The sequence below is a fragment of the Chiloscyllium plagiosum genome, unplaced genomic scaffold (assembly GCF_037043375.1).
Source record: "Chiloscyllium plagiosum isolate Xiang-an unplaced genomic scaffold, Cpla_swu_hap1 HiC_scaffold_22, whole genome shotgun sequence".
Taxonomy (NCBI): Eukaryota; Metazoa; Chordata; class Chondrichthyes; order Orectolobiformes; family Hemiscylliidae; genus Chiloscyllium; species Chiloscyllium plagiosum.
In genome coordinates this window covers 59,675,202-59,694,096 of record NW_028270160.1, presented here as the reverse complement: position 1 = coordinate 59,694,096, position 18,895 = coordinate 59,675,202, and positions in this window count along the sequence as shown.

Genomic DNA, 18,895 nt, shown 5'->3' with positions numbered 1-18,895 from the left:
ACATCACTGATCATGGGCCTCCAATCCAAAAAAGCACCCTCCAACACCATCACGCTTTATCTCCTACCTTCAAGTCAATTTTGTATCCGGTTGGCTAGCTCTCCCTGGATTCCATGTGATCTAACGTTGCTCCTCATCTCTGTCTTAAGTGGCTTGTTCCTTAATCAGAGAATAAGGGAATGCAAACTACTAGTTTTCGATCCAGCCAGGAAAACATCCTATCCACATCCACCTGGTCAAGACCTTAAGGAATTTTGTCAGTGTCTGTGAAAACACCTCCAGTTCTTCTATGCTCCAGAGAATTGTCAGTAGCAATCACTTGCTAATGAGTCTGATTTTCCACTTAGGAAGTTCGATGTCATTGATCCTTGGTTCCGGGGATCCATTCGTGGTTGATGAGCCTGATCCGAGAGCCATATCTCCAATCCGACATTTGGCAGGTGTTTCCAGGAGGTGGAAGTGGTTCTTGGCCTTGAGGTCCTTGCTCCATTTTTATTTTTCATACTTCCCCTTGCCAATGGGTATTCTTGAAGAATTGTGCCCCTTCAGGCAGGAATTTCCTTCAAGTCAGTTTCTTCCCAGCAAGAGTCTCTCCTATGATGACATCGATGAGGGAAGCCTTCAGGGAGTCTTTGAAACACTTCCTTTGCCAAAGAAGATTCACTTTGGAACTCAGGCCCCCTAAGCACTTGAGAATAAAGGTCCAGTCTCCTCAATCTCTCCTCACAGGACAATCCTAACACCCCAAGAATCAATCCGGTGAACTTCTACTACTCTCTGTCTTAGGCAGGTACATCCTTCCTCGGGTAAGGATACAAAATTGCACACAATGCCCAGGCGTGTGCTCTAATGAAGGTTCCATACATCTTTAGATTTCAGTTAGATTATATTGTCATGTGTACCTGAGTAAAAGAGTACAGGTGTGCAGTGAAAAGTGTACAGAGGTACCACTCTCTGATGCCATCTTAGTATTCAATATTTAGAATTCAAAACAAGAGCAGGGCTCCTGTATACAAATCATCTTCCAATACAGACTAAGCTGCATTTTACCTTCCTAATCAGTTGTGCTTAAATTCCAATGAGGATCACATAAGATGTAGAAGCAGAAATAGGCCATTTGGCCCATCAGGTCTGACCCACCATTGAGTGAGATCATGACTGATCTGATAATCCTCAATTCCACTTTCCCACCTTTTCCGTACAACTCTTCATTCCCCTCCTGATTAAAAATCTGCCTGTCTCAGCCTTGAATATACTTAACAACCCAACCTTGTCAGCACTCTGCAATAAAAAAATTACACAGATTTACAACCCTCTGAAAGAAAATAATCCCTCCACATTTGTCTTAAATGAACAATGCTTTCTCTCAGGTTATATATTCTGCTCTGACACTCTCCCACACGGGCAAACAGCCGCTTGTATGTTTCAATAAAGTCTTCCCTCAATCTTCAAAACTCCAACTGGGTACAGGGTCAACCTACCTAACCTCTCTCCATAAGAAAATCTCTTCATACCCACAATCAACCTTCCCAAGAATGCCTTCAATGTCAGTACATTTTCTGTTAGATAATAAGGCCAAAACTGTTCACAGCCTTCTAGTTGTAGTCTGATTCAGACCTTGGATAGTTTTAGCAAGATCTCCTTTTGAAATAAAGGCCAGCCTTCCATTGGCATCCTTTATTACCTGCTAAACTTGGATGCTTGCTGTGTGTAATTCTCGAACCTCAATGGGGAGATGATGGCCTACTGGTATAATCACTGAACTGTTAATCAAGAGACCCAGGTAATGGCCTGCAGACTCAAGTTAGAATCCTGCCATGGCAGATGGTGGAATTTGACAGTGATAAAAATCTGGAATCAAGACTCTAATAATGAATATGAATCCATTGTCAATTGTTGTAAAAAAATCATATCGTTCATTAATGCCCTTTAGGGAACGAAACTGCCATCCTTACCTGGTCTGGCCTACATTAGTTTTGCTTGTTGTCTGTACAGGGTCTTTCAAGTTCGTTAGCTGCACTTTTAGTGTGTTGGTGGGTTTGTGGGCAACACACTAAAACAGCAGCTAATGAACTTGAAAGATCCCATACAGACAACAAGCAAAACTAATGTCATTTACAAAATACCTTGCAAGAGCTGTAACAAATGCTAAATTGGACAAACAGGCAGAAAACTAGCCACCAGGATACATGAACATCAACTAGCCACAAAACGACATGACCCACTCTCACCAGTATCCTTACATACGGATGAGGAAGGACACCACTTCGACTGGGACAACACATCCATCCTAGGACAAGCCAATCAGAGACATGCATGAGAATTCTAGAAGCATGGCATTCCAAATGGAACTCTATCAACAAATACATTGACTTGGATCCCATTTACCACCCCCCTGAGAAAAAGAACAGGAAATGATATCACCATAGGAAATGATGTCAGCATAGGAAATGATATCACCAACCCTAGAAAACTCAAACATACAAATAGAAAGTGGGCTACACCACCAGTGCTTCATTCAGAGGCTCACTGAAAATGTTACCAAGTATGGTGACAAAACGTCTAAAAATGAACCTTCTAGCTCAGCAAGCAAACTTACATCCAGAATCTTAACCTGAGCTACAAATCTTCTCAAAACTTGTTCATATATTGTCAGCAATTGTGTGGTCCCAGCACTGATCCTGTGACATTCCACTAGTTACAGGTCGCCATCCTGAAAATGTCCCTCTTTTCCCAACTCTATGTTTTGATAAGTTGGCCGATCATCTACTAATGGCTCCAATACCAAAATGTCATATCTCATTGCGGGAGACTAACATGTGACATCCAAATGCTTCATAGAAAACCAATCACATTGCATCCTCCTTTTATCTATCCTGCATATTACCTCCTCAAAGAACTGTAATATTGTTTGCCAGCCATGATGTCCATCATGAAATCATGCTGATGTTGCTTGATCATATCATGTATTTCTAAATGCTCTGCTATTACATTATTCAGAATTGACTCTAACATTTTCCCAAAGGCAGATGTTAAGCTAACTAACGTATAGTTACCCTTTCTTGCCTACATCCCTTTTTGAATACCAATATTACATTAGCTGTTGCCAATCCTCTGTCACTTTTCCTGAATCTAATGATTCCTGGGAGATTGTAACCACTGCATCCATTATCTCTATAGCTGTTGCATTTAAATTCCTAGGATGCAGCCCATCAGGTCCAGGGGACTTATCAGTCTTTTTCCCCATTAGTTTCCTTAGGTTTTTTTCTTTTATGAATTTTCTTACATTTCCTTCCTCTCCTGCCTTGATTATTGAGTATTTTTAGAATTGTATTAGTGCCCTCAATTGTGAAGAGTGATGCTAAGCATTTATTGAACTCCTCTACAATTTCCTGGTTCTCCACTATTATTTTCTAAGCCTTATTCTCTTCCAGAGCTATGATCACCTTAGCATTGTTTTTCTGCTTTTTTTTTATATTTTATATCTATTTTATGTCCATTTTTATATTACTTGCTACTTTGTCCTCATAATTTCTTCTTACCTCAATTTTTTTCTTTGTTGGTCACTTTCCATTAGCTTTCCTAATCCTTTGGTTTATCACTAAGTTTTGTCATAATATACTATTTTCTTTCAATTTGATGCTATCTCCATCTTGGTTAACCATTGTTCCCTTCATAGAATCCTTCATCTTCATTTGAATGTATCTTTGATGCATTTCATAAACATCTACCATTGTTCCTCAATTGTTGTTTATGCCATTCCTAGTCCATACCTGCCAACTCAGCCTCATCCCTCTGTTATTTTCCTGATTTAAGTGCAGCACAGTTGTTTCAATCCCACGTTTCTCACTCTCAGACTGAATGTTAAATTCTACCCATATCACCAGATTGAAAACATTTTGTTCCAGGTTAACCTGAATACACTTTATGAATTCTTCCTTATAGCTACCTTTTACCAATGTGATTTTCCCAATCTACAGAGGAACATTGATTATCCAAAGGACAGGGGAAGGAGTATTTCATTCAGTTAATCGAATTCTGGATATTCAAATGTTGGATAACTGGGAGCATCGGGAGCTTGCGATCTTGCCGAATAATCAGAAATTCGGATAATTGAATGTCGGATAATTGAGGCTCCTCTGTACATGAAAATTAAAATTGCCATTTTCCCATGCCCTGATTACCTCCTGATTTATTCTCTTTCCCACCATATAGGTCATGTTAAGGAGGACAAAGTGAGGACTGCAGACGCTGGAGATCAGAGTCGAAGAGTGTAGTGCTGGAAAAGCACATGAGGAAACTGGTGATATCCACATTGATCCTGCCTGGTTGGAGGGTCCCAAGGTGGAAGATGAGATGTTCTTCCTCCAGGTGTCGGGTGACTCGAGTTTAGTGGTGGAGGAGGCCCAGGACTTGCATGCCCTTGGCAGAGTGGGAGGTGAAGTTAAAGTGGTCAGCCACAGGGCGGTGGGATTGTTTACTGTGTGTGTCTCAGAGTTGTTCTCTGAAATGCTCGGCAAGTTAGCGTCCTATCTCCCCAATCTACATTGGCTGCCTGGAGAAAGAACGCCTCATCTTCTGCCTCGAGACCCTCCAAACAAAGGAGATCATTGTAGATTTCCCCAGTTTCCCCATTTCCCCCTTATCCCAGATCCAACCTTCCAACTCGGCACTGCCCTCTTGACCAATGCTATGTATTTGCTCCACCCTCCTTTCCAAACTATCACCTTCACTCCCACCTTCATCTACCTATCGCATTCCCAACTACCTTTCCTCCAAGCCCACTCCCATCCCAGTGATCCCTCAGCCCCCTTGGGCCACCCCCTCATTCCTGATGGAGATTTCATGCTTGAAACGTCAATTCTCCTGCTCCTCAGGTGCTGCCTGACCTGCTGTGCTTTTCCAGCCCTACAGGTTATATTCAGGGGCTTGTAATCTCGTCCTAACAAGTGTCTTTTGCTCCTTGTTGTTTCTTACCTTCACCATATGGATTGATATCATCCAATCCAAGCTCATTTCTTGCTATTTCTCCCCCAGAACTCTACCCCCCACCAAAACCCTCACCCCACTATTGCATGAATGCTGTCTCCTCCACACTTCACTTCGGCTTTGATGAAGAGTCATCTCGACGCTAAATATCAGCTTGCTCTCTCTCCATGGATGCTGCCTGACCCACTGTGATTTCGAGCAATTTTTGTTTTCGGTACAGATTCCAACATCTGCAGTAAGTTGTTCTGACCACATACTTCATCCTCTTTATTTACTGGACAAACAATTGCCATTATTGCAGTGACTGACTGAGGAAGAAGTGCGCTCACAATAATCAATAATGCACTCACTTTGGAGATGCTGGAGATCGGGGTTGAAGAGTGTGGTGCTGGAAAAACGCAGCAAGGCAGGCAGCATCCGAGAAGCAGGAGAATCAACGTTTCGAGCATAAGCTCTTCATCAGGAAGCTAAACTCCATTCTCAGTCCACAGCAGCCAGCTCTGCTCTCAATCATTTGCAATTACCTTGATTTAAGTTTAGCACAGTTGTTTCCAACCCACGTTTCTCCCTTTCAAAACTGAATGCGAAATGTTTATAATGCAATGGTTACTGATTGCTTTCAGCAATGCCATTCTCTCAAAAACTGGACAAGAATATCTCCCAGGTAACAACAAGCATTGCGATCACATGCCATGGCATGGTATCCCTTACTCATTGCTTTTTTAGCTGCTATCCAAATACTCAATTAACCATCTCTGGATTCCCAACTATCCACATAGAGAGCCCAAGCAGCTGTTGACTAACATACCATGTAACATTATTCCACCCAGTGCCCACAGGGAAGGAGAAGAAGATTGAGCTTTGATGGAATGCAAAAGAGACAATAGTGTATGGCTTACCTGCCCAATTCCCCTTTCCAGTAACATCAATGCAAAGAGACTCAATGTGATGCCACAGCTGAGGATCACTGACGTGGACAATGCATTTTCAGGTGGTTGCTTTACTGTTCTGTGCAACTCAATTAAATTTCAGCCCAATTAAGTCCCACACTCCAACACTGCAGGAGTGCAGCCAGTTCAATTACTCACTGCCTCTCATTGCTCCAATGCTGCAGCACAACTGCCTATCTGCATCCCTAAGACTATAAGATATAGAAGGAGAATCAGGCCATTCAGCCCATCAAGTCCAATGCACCGTTCAATCATGGCTGATATGTTTCAGGTGGCAGGCTTCCATTTGGCAGGGTTAATGAATAATGTCATCGTAAAAGATCCCCTGGAAAACAGTAACCATCATATGATAGAAATTTTGCATTCAGTTTTGAAAGGGAGCAATTTGGGTTGGAGACAACTGTGTGAACCTTAAATACGGGCAATTGCAAAGGACTGAGGGCAGAGCTAGCTGCAGTGAAGCGAGATCGGAGTTTAGCAGTAAGCATGTTTGAGAAACAATGGAAGATGTTTAAGAAAGGTTCATGGCACATCCCAGTGAGGCAGAAAGCTACCAGGAACAGGATAAACTGACCATGGTTAACCAGGAAAGTTAAAGATGACATCAAATTGAAAGAAGAAAAATATAATGTGGAAAAAACAGTGCTAAGCCAGAGTATTGGGAAAGTTTTAAAAACAACCAAATGATGGCTTAAAAAAGGTAATCAAGAGGGAGAAGAAAATCATTGAGGGTAAAGCTGTAAGCACTTTTGAGATGGACTGCCAGAGGTTCTTAAAATGAAGAGAGAATCCAGAATGAACATATCCCTCTGAGAGAGTGAAGCTGGAGAAATAATGATGGGGAGCCAGGAAACGGGAGCATTGCACTCACAATAGTCAATAGTGAACTCACTTTGTTTTCAGTAAAGCCATTCTCTTAAAAACTGGAGCGGAGTTGGCCATTCTGCCCCTTGATCCTGCTCCCACATTCTTCACATCCACTGCCCTGCCCTTTCCCCATAGCCTTTGATTCCCAAATGATGAAGAATCTGCCGATCTCAGCCTTAAAATACTTTATCAGTCTTCATGGTAAAAGACTTGAATAACATTCCAAAAATGCTAAATAATCATAGGGGGGGAGATTAAAAAAAATGCAATAACTAACTATAGAGAAAATAATTGCTAGGGAAACTAATGGAGCTAAAAACTAATAAGACCGCCATACCTGGAGGGATGCTGGACATAAAACGATATGCCTTCTAGAGGTAATGTGTGCACTGGCAGTAATCTTCCAGGGATCCTTAGATTCTAGAAAAATTGGAGAAGATTGGAAAACTGTAAATGTAACACTCGTTTTCAAAAAGGGAATTAAGTAAAACTACAGATAATTATAGCCCAGTTAGCTTAATATACATTATTGGGAGGATGTGAGAGACTATTTAAATGATGTAATAGCAGTGGATTTATAAATACCTAACATAATCAAGCAGAGTCAGCGTGGTTTCATGAAGGGGATATGTCAAATTTATAAGGATCCATTGAAAAGGTAACAAGCGGGATAAACAAAGGGGAAATAGAATCCCTACAGTGTGGAAACAGGCCATTTGGTCCAACAAGTCCACACCAAAGAGTATCCCACCCAGACTATTCCCCCTACCTTATTACTCTACATTTCCCCTGACAAATACCTTAACCTGCACATCCCTGAACACTGTGGGCAATTTAGCATGGCCAATTCACCTAACCTGCACATCTTTGGACTGTGGAAGGAAACTGGAGCACCCAGAGGAAACCCACGCAGACACGGGGAGAATGTGCAAACTCTACACAGACAGTCGCCTGGAATCAAACCTGGTTTCCTTGTACTGTGAGGCAGCAGTGCTAACCACTGAACCACCATGCCTCAGTTCAGGTGTGGGTGTTAATGCATGTTAATGCAGTCAATCTCTTCATTCCACTACCAAGAAATGTAAGGATCTGAACTAATTATGTAAATTCGCCAAAGGATGCCAGTTGGTTATGGATGTGGGTACATGCCAGGAAGCACATATATTGAAAAAGAAGCCAAAGGACAAGAATAGATCATTAGGTGAGAGTTTTAGGTTAATGGCAACACAAATTTAAAGAACTCAGGTTAGGAATCAATGCATTATCTTAACTGTATAAAGAACATCAATAAAGCTACTTTTAGACTGCAGTGCACTCTACCAAGCAAAGCACAACTGATATTAAATGGTCATTAGATAAACATATGGACGACAATGGAATAGTGTAGGTTAGATGGGCTTCAGGTTGGTTCCACAGGTCAGTGCAATATCGAGGGCTGAAAGGCCTGTACTGCGCAGAAATGTTCTGCCATGATCTTCTGATATTGTCCATTATGATACAATGGACAAGGATAAAAGATAAAAGGGTGATTTGGGTATTTCACTCAGGACCAGCGTCGGTTTATAGGTCTGGGAAAATGTTAAACTATAATCACACTATAATCCCTAATGACATGGATATCACAAAATCGTAGAAAGAGGCCATTTGGCCCATCGAGTCTACACAAAATCCTCTAAAGACCAGTCCACCCAGACCTACCCCTCCACCCCATTCCTATCACCCCATGTTTCCCATGATTAATACACCTCGTTTACACATCCATGGACACTACGGGCAATTTAGCATGACCAATTCACCTAACCTGCACATCTTTGGATTGTGGGAGGAAACCAGAGCATCCGGAGGAAACCAACGCAGACACGGGGAGAACGTGCAAACTCCACACAGTCAGTCACCAAGGCTGGAATCAAACCTGGATCGCTGGCGCTGTGAGGCAGCATTGATAACTATATTATAACTCTATAACAAATTATACCAATGTTTGAATTTGTTTGTCTATATTTTAATCTTATGATTCCAAGGAAATATATCAAACTCAGTACAATATTAAAAACTAAAAACATATTATTTTAGCCCCATAATATAATGAGCTAAAGCAACAAATCCATTAGCAAAATCAGTCACTGCTCTATCAATTGACTCCATCAAGGACAAGCTGGCTTAGCACTTGATTAGAATTCGAAATTTATTGAGAAGTAGAGAGAGGTCCAAATGAGGAGGACAGTCCATCATGGTAATCTAAGCGAAGTGAACCTGTTGGTGTCACTCTGTGTCGTAAACCAACCATCCAGCCAACTGAGCTAACTGATCCCCACACCAGAAACATATAGGCACTTGAAAAGGAAGTATCTGTGGGGCTAGGAAATTGATCAAGGGAGCGGCTCTAATTAGGCACTGAAGAGCCAGTACAAGTATGATGGGCTGAATAGCCTTCTAAGTTGCAATATCCCAACGTTACATTTGTGTGTAATTGTTTTACTCACTCTCTTCCATTTTCCTGGAACATGACCTATGCAGATATGAAGTACAGTCTCAGCAATGTTCAGTGTGGAGTACCTTGGTTATGGTGGTATCTGTTAGTTTTGTACATGCAGTCAAACAGAGCTCCTTAAGACACATCAGTGCTCTCAGTGAAGCTCCGTCTCTCTCTTTGGAAGTCTTCCAATCAGACTCAGTTATGATCTCGGCCTTCCCGTCAAATTGCATTTTCAGAAGGCATTTGATAAGGTATCACACATTAAGCTACTTAATAAGATAAGAGCCCACGGTGGTGGATGTAGCATATTAGCATGGCTAGAGGATTTGCTAACTAAGAGAAATCAGAGAGTTGGGATAAAGGGGGCATTTTCAGAATTACAATCTGTAATTTCAGAATTACTCAGGAATCAGTGCTCGAGGCACATTTATTTAGAATATTTATCTTAATGACTTGGGTGAGGGAAGTGAATGGACTATTAGCCAAATTTGCGGATGACACGAAAATAGGGGGAAGCCAAGTGGCAAAGATGTCACCAAGAGTCTGCAGAGGGATATAAACAGGTTAAGCGAGTGGACAAAAAGTTGGCAGGTGGAATGTAATGTGGGAAAAATGTAAGTTGATATACTTTGGCAGGAAGAATAGAGGAGCTGACTACTGTTTCAATGGAGAAAGACTACAAAAGGCTGTAACATAGAGAGATTTGGAAGTCCCTGTGCATGAATCACATAAATCTAGCATCAAATTCAGTGGATAATAGGGAAGGCAGATGAAATAATAGTCTTTATTTCAAATGGAATTAAATATAAAATTAAAGGGGTCTTACTAAACTATACAAGATGCTAGTCAGGCCATAGGTGGAATACTGTGAACAGTTTTGGGCCCTAATCTAGTGAAGGTACACTGGCTTTGGAGGCAATCCAGAGAAAGTTCACTGAGTCGATAACAGGTAGGAAGGGACTGTCTAATGAGCAGAGATTGAATAGGTTAGATCTGTAGCCATTAGAAGATCGAAGAATGAGGGGTGACCTTGTTGAAACATACAAGATTCATAGGGTAAATACAGAAAGATTGTATCGAGGGCTGAAGGGCCAGTACTGCACTGTAATTTTTTGCCATGATCTTCTGATATTGTCCATTGTGATACAATGGACAAGGATAAAAGATGAAAAGGGTGATTTGGGCATTTCCCTCTCAACTACCAAGCAAAGCTCAGAACCAGCATCGGTTTATAGGGCTGGGAAAATGTTGGCTGTGGGACAGTGTAAATTGGACAGTACCCCTTGTTGAGAATGTAAAACTCACAACAATGGGTCACACATTTAGCAGAGTGGAATAGGAATTCCTTTGGACAGCAGATTGTGAATCTAAAATTCTTTGCCTCAAAGGGTGGTTGACTTTGGGTCATTAAGTACATTCAAGGTTGAGAAAGACAAATATTCAATCAGTAAAAGGGAATCAAGGGTTATGGGGGAAAAGCAGTAAAGTGGAGTTGAGGATTATCAAATCAGCCACCATCTCATTGAATGGAAGACCGATGGGCTGAATGGCCTACTTCTGCTCCTACATGTTAATAGTCTTATGGACCAGGCCAGCACCCTCAGGGGCCACTGGAGAGTCACCAATATCTGCATGCTATTCTGAATTTGTACTTCTACATTGCCATCACCCCTCCAACCTTTGGTATTCCAGCTAAGGAGGGTCAATTTGCCTCTGGCAAGAAGGTCCTTGGCATGTCTGGACTAACCAGATCCATACTGCATCCCTCCCCTCCAACCCCCTTCTCCGGGGATCAACTAATCAAATGTCCCGGGCCAACAGAGTCCACCTTGGAGCAGACTCGTTCCCAATGTGTGGAACAGGGGAGCCCCAGCAGGAGGGAGAGGTGAAAAAAATATGTACCACTGTCACGTCTGGGCAAAGGCTGGAAAACGTCATTTTTTGATCATTATATCCAATGTAAAGTTTGCTTTCCATACCCTGTTATATCCACAGTTTATTTCAATGATACTTCCATATTTAGAGTTTCTTTCATCACCAGCAGCCTGTAAATAGTCTGAACATTTCATATAGGAGAAAGTGAGGACTGCAGATGCTGGAGATCAGAGCTGAAAATGTGTTGCTGGAAAAGCGCAGCAGGTCAGGCAGCATCCAAGGAACAGGAGAATCGACGTTTCGGGCATAAACCCTTCTTCAGGAATGAGGAAAGTGTGCCCAGCAAGCTAAGATAAAAGGTAGGGAGGTGGGACTTGGGGGAGGGGTGTTGGAAATGCGATAGGTGGAAGGAGGTCAAGGTGAGGGTGATAGGCCGGAGAGGAGGTGGGGGCGGAGAGGTCAGGAAGAAGATTGCAGGTTAGGAAGGTGGTGCTGAATTCAAGGGTTTTGACTGAGACAAGGTGGGGGGAGGGGAAATGAGGAAACTGGAGAAATCTGAGTTCATCCCTTGTGGTTGGAGGGTTCCTAGGCGGAAGATGAGGCGCTCTTCCTCCAACCGTCCTGTTGCTATGGTCTGGCGATGGAGGAGTCCAAGGACCTGCATGTCCTTGGTGGAGTGGGAGGGGGAGTTGAAGAGTTGAGCCACGGGGTGGTTGGGTTGGTTGGTCCGGGTGTCCCAGAGGTGTTCTCTGAAACATTCCGCAAGTAGGCGGCCTGTCTCCCCAATATAGAGGAGGCCACATCGGGTGCAGCGGATGCAATAAATGATGTGTGTGGAGGTGCAGGTGAATTTGTGGCGGATATGGAAGGATCCCTTGGGGCCTTGGAGGGAAGTAAGTGGGGAGGTGTGGGCGCAAGTTTTACATTTCTCGCGGTTGCAGGGGAAGGTGCCGGGATTGGAGGTTGGGTTGGTGGGGGTTGTGGACCTGACGAGGGAGTCACGGAGGGAGTGGTCTTTTTGGAACGCTGACAGGGGAGGGGAGGGAAATATATCCTTGGTGGTGGGGTCCGTTTGGAGGTGGCGGAAATGACGGCGGATGAACATTTCATATAGCCTTGTGTTTCAGTTTGTGTGCTTGCTCAATGTCTCTGTTGTTGCAGTAGATGCTCTATGGCACCCTCTGCATTACTCCTTAGCTATGAGAAAGTGCTTACCTTGGGAGTTCTCTGCTGGTCACACCATGTGGGCACAGTGTGTATGTGCCATCAGCTCAGTCAGAGACCCCTGCCCCCCTGCAGCCCCAACACTGCCTACTGCTATGCTCTTAGGAAGGTACATCTCAGGGAATTCATCAGTGGCAACGGTGACAGGGAGGTGTGACTGAGGCAGTTCAATGCAGCAGCATGGCCAGGGGTTTGCCAGTCGATGTGCACAACACCTCATGTGTTGGAGGACAATGTGAAGGCCCAGTGAAATGGTTGCAGATGCAGCCATCTCCCTCCCTCACACTCACTCGCTCAATCAGCCTGCCCGTGGAAAGTCCCTTCACAACCGTTCTCCATCACAGGACACACTGTCCATGCGCTTCACGATTGGACAACAGCGAGGGTTCCACTGTGAGGGACCTTCTGCCTCAGTATTGACATGTCGCTGAGATTCCCCAAGATCAGGCTCTTGCTTCCATTTACCGCACAGGCTTCATACAGCCCCAGGTCATCACTGATGCCATGTCCATTCGCCTAAATCTGCCAACTGCTCCCCCCTATTCCTGAGTCCCTCTATTCCTAGAACCTCCTACCCCAGGGACCCCCTTCCCCAGGTCTCCCTTCCCTTAAGCTGAGGACGGCATGGTGGCTCAGTGGTTAGCACTGCTACCTCACAGCACCAGGGTCCCCGGTTCGATTCCAGCCTCGGTCGACTGTCTGTATGGAGTTTGCACATTCTCTGTGGATTTCCTCCTACAATCCAAGGATGTGCAGGTTAGGTGAATTGGCCATGTTAAATTGCCCATAGTGTTTGGGGAGGTGGAGGTTAGGTGCAGTAGTCAGGGAGGAATGGGTCTGGGTGGGTTACTCTTTGGAGTGTCAGTGTGGCCTTGTTGGGCCAAAGGGCTTGTTTCCACACGGTAGGGATTCTATGATTAACCCTTGGCTCACTTAATTTTTGTGAATGGAGGTTACAGTGCCAGTGACCTACTCCCTCAAGTGCCGAGACTAACAGTGCTAGCGCTCACCTGTCCAGCTCCCTGGGCATGAACACATGTCCCTGACTGCGACAGTCTCGACCCCCCTAGACAGAGGTCTGACAGTGACCTGCTCCCTGGCGCTCCAGGACACAGTCCCTTGCCCATCACCAGCCTGGGAGGTTGCCGCAGACTGACCGTGCTGGGACTCCTGGCTGATGGCTGTTCCTGTGCCCTTCACTGCAGACACCTCTCCAAGACTGAGCTGTGTCCCCCTCACTTCCGGTGCCATGTGTGTAGTGAGATCATGTGGCTCTGGTGCCCCAGTGAGGTGCCACACTGACCTATGCCAGGATGTAGATGGCCTTCACGTTCATACAGCACGGCTCCTGCCTGGTTGTCTGATGACATCAAGTGCCAATGTAAAGGTGTGCCATATCAGGACAAGGTAAGGCTTGAGAGCAGTGGGCACCGGCTGGATGTGGGTTGCGGCATCAAGGGAGCAGCCTTGGTGTTCAGCCTGGCAAGAAAATGTGCAATAGGTTCCTTTCCCTGTGCTGCACCCTCTGCAGCCGTTCACTGCTGGTCACTGGTGTGCCCTTCTAGACCAGTCTGCCCTGGCCAGTGTATTGAGAGACGCTAGGATGGTGCTGATACCTCTCTGATAGTGGAATGCCACTGTCCGTGGTCGAAGGGAACACGTGGCTTGTACTGGTGGGTTGTGCCCTGCTCTCAGTTTGACCGCAACCAATGTGGATCTCCTGTCGAGTGAAGTCCACTGAGGTGCCTAGTTGATGTGGTGTGTGTTTGGTCTGACCACAACCTGTGGGGAATCAGGCTGTTAACAAAGCACTTAACTAGCAATGATGATCGCTTCCTGATGAGAATCCTGCTAAACTACTCGAGGAAAAGAAACAAGATGCATTAGATGATCTTGGCCAAACATCTCACCCGACTCCACCCACATTTAAGAAAGGATGTTATTAAACTGGAAAGTATGTAGAATTACCAGGATGTTACTGAGACTTTTTCCCTGGAGCATAGGAGGTTGAGGGGCGACATGATAGAGGTTTATAGAACATGAAGGGCATGGATAAGGTGAATAGCCAAGGTCTTTTCCCCAGAGCAAGGGAGTCCAAAGTTAAGGAGCACAGCCTTAAGGTGAGAGGAGGAAGATTTAAAAAGGATCTGAGGGGCAACTTTTTCACACAGAGGGTGCCAGAGGAAGTGGTAGATGCAGGGACAGTTACAGTATTTAAAAGTCATTTGGACAGGTACATGAATAGGAAAGGTTTAAAAGGATATAGGCCAAACATGGGAAACAGGACTAGTTAAGTTCAGGAAATCTGGTTAACATGGATTAGTTCAGCGGAAACATCTGCTTCCATGCTGAGTGATTCTATGCGTCTATAGCTCCTTCCATTTCGAGCACATTTATTCGGTTGTTGTCTTTCCACAGATGCTGTGAGACTTGCTGAGTTCCAGTTTTTTGTTTCAGATCTCCGTCTTTGCCTTTACTGTATGACTGGTCCTTTATTTCACAATCAGAAGGACTTTCCTCCTTGCTGAGTAACAGAGAGCAAGACTTTGCATTCAGTCTCTGTCCCTTTCCAACAGGCGTCACAGTGGGGGTTTCAGATATCACTGCAAATGAAGGATATCTCAAGTGCTCCATGAAGCATACAGTTCAATATTATCCTGCATGCTGGGTGATTAAAAAGTAGGAAACATGTCACCCAACCTGTCCTCTTTCCTTAACACCACATTCAAATTACCCAGGATTCATTGCTGTGGGTCATCTTTTTGTTTTTAAATTGGCACTTTTGGTACCTGACAGTGTTCCTACCGATCTCTGCTGTCACATCAATGCTGCAGAAACCTCTCAATGCTATTGAAATGCTCATGCTCTCCTTGGAGATTAAAGCTCTGGGTTTATCATTAGGAATTATCCATACATTCACCCATTACTTTGTTCAAGAGCATTCTCCTTTAGGATGAAATGGCATCCAGAGAGTAATTATAAAAAAAATCTTGAAAACCTCGTCAATGGGATTCATTCACACAGGTTCCTGTCTGGAAATGTTCAATAGATAACCTGACTGAAGTCTTTCGAATGATAAAAAGCTTTGATTCAGTAGATAAAGAGACAAACCATTTCCACTCATGGGAAGAAGCTAAACTCAGGGCTATTGGTACAAGTTAGTCACCAAGGAATCCAACAGGAAATTCAGGCTAAATTGTGGTTGCAATGTTAACACTGCAATGACAGTGAGTAGTTCAGGTGAGTACCGTTAGCTTTTCATGGGAAGCTGGAAGAGGAAATTATAAATAAGGGAATATGTTAAGAGAGTGCGATGGAAGTGGGAGCAACCTCATGGGAAAATAAGCAACAGCATAAACCAGTGTGGGACTCTTTCAGTGCTGTAGATCCTGTGTAATTCTACAAAGTACTTACGAAGCACTTATTCGGGTGTAATGTTAGAATTATTTTGTGCAGGATTACAAACACACTGTTGAAAGATTGGTGAACACAGCTTCAAAAGGGAATTGGAAAAATGCTTTCAAACAGTGAAAAATCTGCCACTGTACAGGGAGAGACAGTGGGTTGGGGAGAGGGGAACGAACTGACTTGCACCTTCAAAGGAAAATGCAAGCTGAATGATCTCATTCTCTCCTGTCAAATTCTAATTAAAGACACAATAAGTTCAGAATATACCTTGAAATAGTCAGGATATTAAGTTGATATTAAATCATTGAGACTTCACCTACTGTTAAACAAAGTCATGATGACTTATTCACTACAGAAAGTCCTCTTTCGAATATTTGGTTGCTGCCCCTATATTTGTCATATTTTATACTTCTGGAAGATATTTGTGACATTAACAGAGCCTCAGTATATATTAAGTAAAATATTAAAATCCTCCGATAAACCTATCTCATCACAAGCTACATTGTTCATTTTGAAATACACGTAATACTCCAACAATGGGCTAGCCAGGGTTTGATATAATTTTAACATCATTTTAATGGTTCTGGCTCAAGATACAAATTATGGTGCTTGCTGAGATTTTGGTCTGTGCTGTGTAGGGAATTTGCAGCTTCAAGCCACTGTATCAGTATCCCTCACCAGAGGGTGAGATACTGCCACCACCATCTTCAACACTAGAGATCTACAGGGGTTGGTGTGCTGAAGGAACATCACTTACAGGCCCAACGAGAAGAGGCTGCTGCCTTATTCACGATAAGGGGAGATGATGACCTAGTGGTGTTATTGCTAGACTGATAATCCAGAGAGGAGAAAGTGAGGACTGCAGATGCTGGAGAATCAGAGCTGAAAATGTGTTGCTGGAAAAGCGCAGCAGGCCAGGCAGCATCCAGGGAACAGGAGAATTGACGTTTCGGGCATAAGCCCTTCTTCAGGAATGAGGAAAGTTTGTCCCACCAACCAAACCTCCACTCCCGGCACCTTCCCCTGCAACCGCAGGAGGTGCAAGACTTGCGCCCACACCTCCCCCCTCACCTCCCTCCAAGGCCCTAAAGGAAACTTCCATATCCGCCACAGATTCACCTGCACCTCCACACACATCATCTATTGCATCCTCTGCACCCGATGTGGCCTCCTCTATATTGGGGAGACAGGCCGCCTACTTGCGGAACGTTTCAGAGCACACCTCTGGGACACCCAGACCAACCAACCCAACCACCCTGTAGCTCAACACTTTAACTCCCCCTCCCACTCCACCAAGGATATGCAGGTCCTTGGACTCCTCCATCGCCAGACCACAACAACACGACGGTTGGAGGAAGAGCACCTCATCTTCCGCCTAGGAACCCTCCAACCACAAGGGATGAACTCGGATTTCACCAGTTTCCTCATTTCCCCTCCCCCCCACCTTGTCTCAGTCGAATCCATCGAATTCAGCACCGCCTTCCTAACCTGCAATCTTCTTCCTGACCTCTCCGCCCCCACCCCAGTCTGACCTATCACCCTCACCTTGACCTCTTTCCACCTATCACATTTCCGACGCCCCTCCCCCAAGTCCCTCCTCCCTACCTTTTATCTTAGCCTGCTGGACAAACTTTCCTCATTCCTGAAGAAGGGCTTATGCCCGAAACGTCGATTCTCCTGTTCCCTGGATGCTGCCTGACCTGCTGCGCTTTTCCAGCAACACATTTTCAGCTCTGAAAATCCAGAGAACCAGATAAGTTTCTGGGGTTCAAGTCACGCCACAGCAGCTGGTGGAATTTGAATTCAATAAATAGTCTGTGGTCAGAAAAAAAACATCTGGTTCACTAACACCCTTTAGGGAAAGAAACTGCTACCCTTACCTGGCCTGGTCTATAGGAAATTTGGCATGATGGTGAATACCCTTGCCAGTTTTTATAGGTGCGCCATCGAGAGCATTCTGTCTGGCTGTATCACTACCTGGTACGGCAACTGCACCATTCAAGATCGGAGACGGTTACAGAGAGTGGTGAACTCGGCCCGGACAATCACAAAGGCCAACCTCCCATCTATAGAATCCATCTACCAGGCCCACTGTCAGGGAAAGGCCGCCAGCATTCCCAAAGATCCATCCCACCCTGGCAATGTTTTTCTACAACCTCTACCATCAGGGAGAAGGTACAGAAGCCTGATCACACACACCAGCCAATTTCAATACAGCTTCTACCCTACTATTGTTAGAATACTGAATAGCCTCACAAACTCTTAACATTCGCCTGTACCTGTATATCGTTTTTGCTGCTGTTTACCTATTATTTACTATCTATGCTAATTAACTCTGTGATCTGCCTGTATTGCTTGCAAGAAAAAGCTTTTCACTGTGCCTCAGTACGTGATAATAAATTCAATTCAATTCAATGTGACTCTAGACCCACACCAACGTAGCTGACTGTTAACAGTTAGGTATGTGCAATAAATCCTGACCTAGCTAGTGATGCCCACATCCTGCAAATTAATTTTTTTTAAAATCATGGACAGAGGAGCAAAATGGGCCATTTGACCTATCAATCCTCAAATCCACTTTCCTGTCTTTTACACACAACCCCGATTCCTTTGGTAACTAAATATTCAGAGATCCCAGAAACGATTGACATCAACGCCATCTTTAACAGCCCATTGTGTACCTAGACGAGCGCCATCAGATTGAGGTGCCCTGCCCAGTTACTGACCTTTGCCCCAGACAGGGCAGATAGGGGGTTATCAGTGCCCACTTTGTGGGCAGGGACCTGGGGTTCCTGCTGGGACAGGGTGGTACAAGGAACTGGATTCTAGATTACAGCAGTGCTGGAAAAGCACAGCAGTTTAGGCAGTGTCCGAGGAGCAGGGAAATCGATGTTTTGGGCAAAAGCCCTCCATCAGGAATAGTTGATTTTTACCTACAGGGAACTGGAGTTCCTGTGGATGGGGTGATGCAGTGAGCTGGAGTTCCTGCAGGATAGGGTGGTGCAGGATCCTGGAGTTCCTGCTGGGGTGGGGTGGTGCAGGGAGGTGGAGTTCCTGCTGGGACAGGGTGGTGCAGCATCCTGGAGTTCCTGCTGGGATGGGGTGG